Source organism: Lagopus muta, chromosome 4, assembly GCF_023343835.1.
Source record: "Lagopus muta isolate bLagMut1 chromosome 4, bLagMut1 primary, whole genome shotgun sequence".
NCBI lineage: Eukaryota > Metazoa > Chordata > Aves > Galliformes > Phasianidae > Lagopus > Lagopus muta.
Genome location: NC_064436.1, coordinates 40,340,105 through 40,346,658, shown reverse-complemented (window position 1 = coordinate 40,346,658; position 6,554 = coordinate 40,340,105). Strand labels below are relative to the sequence as shown.

The 6,554-nt window shown below is 40.0% G+C and overlaps 1 long non-coding RNA gene across 2 annotated transcripts; it reads left to right on the top strand.

The window, feature by feature from the left end:
• The first annotated feature begins 6 nt into the window (after window positions 1-6).
• Window positions 7-5,184, top strand: LOC125691670 (uncharacterized). Of its 2 annotated transcripts, none has more exons than XR_007376197.1 (3): window positions 7-110; window positions 372-612; window positions 4,816-5,184. It is a non-coding gene; the product is annotated as an uncharacterized LOC125691670 (long non-coding RNA). The 2 variants fall into 2 exon arrangements; XR_007376196.1 differs by having other exon boundaries at window positions 4,678-5,184.
• The last annotated feature ends 1,370 nt before the right edge of the window (window positions 5,185-6,554 follow it).

Sequence of the window (6,554 nt, the reverse complement as noted above, 5' to 3'; positions counted from 1 at the left end):
GTGCCTCCCTTCCCTTCTTTGCCCGGCTCTTCCCTTCCCTCCCCTCTTGCCTTCCACGCTAGACGCTGAGTGGCGGCTACTGGCAGCGGGACCGGGGAGGGGCGCGTGAGGTAACGGCGGCGGCGGGCGGCGGTTTGGGACGGTGCGGCGGCACGGGACGATGCGGCGGCACGGCTGGCTGGGAGTTCCTGAAACACGCTCTGAGGCAACCGGGAGAGAGCGTGCATCCGGGGGCTTTGCCTCGAACGGCTCTCGTGTAGGCAGGGCGGAGAGGCGGTGCGGGGAAATGGAGTCGTGGGGAAAGGAGGTGCGGTGCGTGGAAACAGCCCCCGCGGCTCCGGGCTGACGTCGCGTTTCCGTGTGTCTTACAGATGCGCTTCGGAACCGCGGCAGCCGTGGAGGGCCGCGCGGCGGGACGGCCCGGCGGGTCGGTGGTTGGCTGGGCTGGAGCCGGGCCCTCAGCTCCTCACCTCGCGACTGCAGCCCTTCGGCGTGCTGCTGATGGAGTGACCCCTAAAGTGCGTTTGGGATGAGGGATCAGCTCCTCGGGACCCGGAGGTCTGCGTGCGGCACTGGGCGTTTCGTCCGATCACACTTGAAACCAGTTGTGGTGTAAGTGCGTGTCTCTAATTGCACTAACTGCACTGTTCTTGTGGTTTTAATGCAGCTATATCGTAAATTTTATCCTTAGGTCGTACCTTCTTACACTAAGAATTATGGTACTTGATACTGGTTTGTAGGACTACATAGCTTATAATAATCCTATTTTCAGACCATTTGGAGGGAAAAGCTGTCAGATTCAGTAAGGTGGTAACTAACATTAGAAAAGCAGTCTGCAGTCACAATGCCATTGACACTGGAAGCTGCTGGTTTTCTTCCTGAAAAGAGAAACACTAGACATAAATGATCTGTTTCCATCCCATAAAAACGTGAGACTAATACATGTTGTATTTCTCTCATTTACATCAGTTGGTCTCCATAAAGATACCATCTGTACTGATAAAGCTCATTGTGCTTATGTTCTCTGAACACTGATGTTCAAACTATTCTCAGTATGTACTAGAACATCTCTCATCCAACATCAGCGCAAGGCACTTTTCTCTGGTTTATATTGCAAGAGGAAGTTGTTTTTTGAAAAGAACACAGCAAGATGCCTGATGTGTAGGAGAATAGCTGCAAAGACTTCAGGGCACATTTGCTAGATCCGGTCATTAAACCTGGAATCCCACTCCTTGCCTAAATCTCTGCTGTCTTTCTAGCTAGCTAGCAGGCACAGCCTGTTATTTTAGTCAAAACACTGTAGGATCAAATTCTCTCTTGTGTAGTAAAGCCTGTTTCAGTTTCACTGAGTACAGTGGAACTGCACCAGTTTGTATTCTGATCTTGTTACACAAAATACCCTCTCTTCCTGGCATCCAGATAACTCCTCAGAGAGAGCAATTCAAAATCCATTTTCTGCTTTTATATTGTGTTCCATTCCTTTTGGTGTCCTGGACCAGTTTTTAGTACTACTACTACTAATAAAATATTTCTTAGGAAACTGTAAGTACAAGTGCAAATTTCTATTTACTAACTCCAGAACAAAAAAGCATACATCCTATTCTTTTACCACAGTAAGTGTACCCACGCAGATGTACTTGCTTTCTTATGTCAAGAGGTAAAAACTGCTGTATAGCCCAGCTGATTACAGGACCAAGGGACAGATAATGAAGGATGCAGTCCTCGTTTGTTGTGTGATTAACAGGTTCTCTAGTACAGTCAAACAACCAAAGCAATCTGATACAATGCTGTTACTGAAGTGTAATTGCAGTATACTCCTATCTATGAATACTTCTGACAATTCTCGCCTTCATTTCTCTAACACCAGTCATATTGTATCAGCCTGGTTTCTGTAGAAAGGGTGAGGGTGAATTAATAAATGTTTCTAGGATGCTCTCAAGGTATGAAAATTACACCTCTTATTTTCTTCAGTGGGTAAAAATAGGTATGTATTGATTTATACTCTTCGTGCTGTGACAGCATTTCGGACCAAATACTAAAGACAGGAAACCAATTGGCAACAAAGACCATGAAATATCTTTATGATGTGTTTTTGTAAATACTTTAATAACAGAAGGAGGACTGAGGAGAATCTCCATCATCTTTTTTTTCTTTTTTTTTTTTTTTTTTTACCTCCACCAAGGAGGAGGGGAAGGCTGAGTGACTGAATGCCTTCTTTGCTGCTTTGTACACCTTAGTTGCCACTTTCTGCAATGTAAAGAACCCTAAGGAGTTGTAGGCATCACTTAACTGGTTAAACAAGGTTTACAAGTACTGTGTGCCTCTGGTGTGGTACAAAAAACCTACAGTGCTATGATTGTTGTAATCCAGTGTGCTCTGCTCACTGGATGTCATCTGCTTATTGATGAGATCTCAGTTTAATTATCTTTATTAATTTTGGATACTTTACTAAATTTTATGAATATTTAAATCACATTTAATTTCATGGCTGAGTGTAACATGGGAATGAATTGTCAGTAGCCTTGCTGGTACAATGTTGCTGTACGTTTGGGCTAACTTTGAAGCAGCTGACAGTGGTGTAGGTTGGGGGGGAAAAACAGGTCTGTCATTGTAACAAGTAGATAGGGTTCCTTCTGTTCCTTAATTTTGCTTACTGCTGCTTTTCTGAAGCGCCGAATAAAAGCAAACTGTTTGCTTTGAGAAGCCAATGATGTGTGAATTAACAAAGTATTTTTTAAATGCATGTAAGTAGAACAGTGAACTTGCCAGTTGAAGAATTGATGAAGTTGGTTATTTCTCCCCTTCTTTGTTTGGAGAGGACACTAACTGTATTCATACATCACCCAAGAACAGCGAAGTCTGAGAGATTTGACCCAAGATTTTTTTGTTGTGATGTCTTTTACCTTTTAAACAGCCCTATATTGTCATCCCCATACAAACATTGTGGTATTTCAATGCTTTTACTTTCCCAATTTGATCTTGACTTTTCTTATTTGATAAGTGAATTGATTCATGCCTCTTGGAGGTCTGACTGCTGCCATTTCCCATTATCTGGTGGTATACTTTCTCAGCAGGGAAGTTCATTGATCTTTTCTGTGACCTTACTTGAGTAGAACTCTTTTTCGCTGCTGGGCTTTTCTTGTCACTTTCTAGCTGCTTGTCTCCCTGTGTCACAGACAAACACACACAAGAGGAGAATAGGAGTCAGAAATTTTACAGCCTGTTCATGATCCTTGATTTATGACAATGCTGTATTCCTGCCATCCTCAGAACTCCTCCAAAAGGAATTCAAGACTGAGTGAGTGAGGGTAGCAAACGAGGACAGGAGAGGTCAGCGATGTCTCGTGGGTTAGGTAGGCTACAAAAAAGCAAGTACAGCTGGCAACTGAGACAGCTGCTACTTAGGAAGAAAATAGCCACTGAATTTGACATTACTTAATTAAGAGAGTGCTTTAGTTCTCTTTGCTTCTATGTGTTGCAGTAGAGGAGATAGAGTAATTGCACTTTGCAACTAAAGCTCTTGGGTATAGTAGCTGTATTCTGTTCAGGCTCATTGAAGACCCACTTAAATGACTTTGCTGAGTGATAGCTGAAACAATGAAAAAAATACCACCCAGGCATCAGTCCACATGCAAATACCAACTATGGCTTGGCCAGATGGCACAGGAATTTACTGGGATTCCCATAACAAATGCAGCAGTTACATTGGGTGTGTGCATCTGTATGTGCGGGAAGAATGAGAAATAGTAAAACCAGCTCAAGAGCATAGGAAAACAAACATCTGACAGATCACCACAAAAGAATGTGTAGCATGATCTTAAACACAAGTGAAAAATAGCTTTTGTAAGAAACAATATACAGAGAGAAAGAAAAACCTGTGGTCAAAGCAAATAGGCTTAGTCTAGATAGATATAAATAAATACGATTTAAAAATTATAAACATTCCTTGTATACCAACAGATTTATGTTAATGGAACGTGTGCCCATTTTTCTTCTTTAAGGAAAAATGATGTGAGATTTCAAAGCCTAATTCTGTGGGCCAAAAGGTTAAAAAAAAAAAAAAAAAAAAAAAAAGGCAGCAATATACCACAAACTCCTGACTCAGTACTTCCATCAGAAGTACTGCAAACTTGATTACCATTACGGCCACAATTCAGAATGGAGCAGGTTATTTCAAAGCCAATAATGCTCCAAGAGTGCCTTCTTGTAGCAGAGGTGGAGAGGAAGATTCTTCATGACCTTCTGTTTTGTTTTAATTAAGTAGTGTTAATTCTTGAAATATTACTACAGTGGATCAACATTTCTGCTGTGATTTAGAAATGTTTCTCTCCTGATTCAAGAACATTCTTCTGGTATCCAGCAATCTTAGCATTTTTGAGTATATGCATATGAAAATGTCTGTTTCTAATGGAACAAGAACAGAGGACAACAAGCTACATCTTTTTAAACAACATGATATTTTATTGAAAACATTCCCACTTAAACAACAAGTTACAAGAAAGTTCACCACGTATCGTATTTGCAAGAAGCTGTGGATGTTTCTCGAGACAATAAAAGCTTTCATTTTTAAAATTATAGTAACATATGAAAAGTCATGAAGTTCTGGCCCAGTTAATTCAGTGGGAATGTTATACTGACTTGTATTTCATCAGAATTAAAAATTCTCTCTATTTTTAGGTTTCAAAATCAAACTAAGATGATGAGATCAGTGATGCGAGTGACTTGCTATGTTTCTTTTCAAACCTGAGATATGAGTGTACAGATCAATTAGACTTCATACTTGCGTGCCTCTGACTTTGATGCCATACTTTACAGAAGGAAACAGATGTTCCTAACAGCTACTGAAAACCGATGGAGCTTTGAAGTGTGCAAGGATTACTGAGGAAGCATTTAACACTACTTCAGAACCATACTGTAATGCCCAAAGGTACAGTTTTGTGGATGTATACATGATGCCTCTTCGACGTCTATCTTGATTTTCCTTTCAGTTTGAAGATGATGTCACTACACAAGGTCGCCACACCATTGCAAGGACCTTACTTACGTATGTCAGTGATTTAAAGAAAAGATTACTGTAATTCACAATCCTCTCATTGCTGTTATAAGTTGCTGGATAACTTCTGATGTCACCTTTAAAGGCTTTGTACTTCTTTAATAAAGAAATCAAAGAAAAACATATAACAATGTATTCCTTTTTGACTGGAAGTAAGGTAAGTTGTACTATATTTGTCTATCTTATTAAAAACCATTAGTGAGCATACCTATCTTGTCAGGGACTTTATTCAGTTACCACTGTATTGCATAGAAAATGAGAATGCAGCCAATTACTACATGGCACTCAGTACCATTTGATTATTAGCATGCATTCACACTTACTGTCAGTAAAGTGACATTTAAGGCTATCAAACGTAGTTCTGCATACCTGGTTCATTAAGAATGAAAATGCAAAGTTAAACACAAAAGGAGCGGAAGAGAAAATGATCAGTGGGGAAGCGGATTCTGGATGGATGATCTACATTAAGAGGCTCAAAGGCAGGATTAAAACAGAGGCAGTCAAAGCATGAGCGCGGTTGCCAAACAAGTAAAATGGAATATCAGATCCATCTGGCAGCACATTAGGCAAATAAATAGGGAGGCTCATTAATTACTGTATTCACATTAAACAGTCTGTAAACAATTACTAGAAACCAAATATTATAAAATAGATAAAATCAAAGAGCATGTCACAGAGCACAAAAATAATGCTTCTGAGTGTACTGACATACCTTCTAAGTGTACAAATTAGAGACTGTGCTCTTTCAACACCTGAGCATGATCTAACTTTCTACTGCAAATGGAGCATTCTTTTCTTCCTTGATTCCTGTGGTATCACTGAGAAGACATGTCTGAATTATTTTCTTGTGAGTCTTTTTCAGTATTTATTTTTTTTATAATGGTACTATAAAAGGTTAAGATCTTTAGTATATTTTTGCTGTGTTTTTATTTAGAGACACCAGGTGGCAGATAACACATCACTTCATTAAACCTCCTCCCTTTTTTAAAAAAAAAAACACTTATGTAAAGTAAATGTCAGAAAGAATACAGTAGAAACTTACTGTTCCAAGACATTTTGGTGATAATCAATGACGCTTCAGTGATCTACAAACAAATATAGCATAAGGCAGCTTTCTTGCATCTCCCAGCAGTAAAGAAAAACAATGAAATAATACCCTAAACCACTCTTCTGGCTTGGCCTGTCTTTGGGATTGTGTTCTGATTTATTGTGTCAGTGATAAATACTTTTTAATAAAACTTTCACATATATGTCACCATCTCAAGACCTATTAAGAAAATCCTGAAGTCCTACAAGCTCTTCCTGGTACGCTGTGCCAGCAGAGAAGTATCTGTAAGTGTGGATTTTCTTGCACCTCTACAAACACTTTTCCAACTAACGGTCTCACAATACCACTGCCTCCACAGGACTTACAGAGGCAGGCAATTTTTTCTGTTAGAACAAGAGGAAGTTCACCTCTCCTTAAAAACAGTTTGGTTTTGGAAAAGCAGCTCCTTCAATC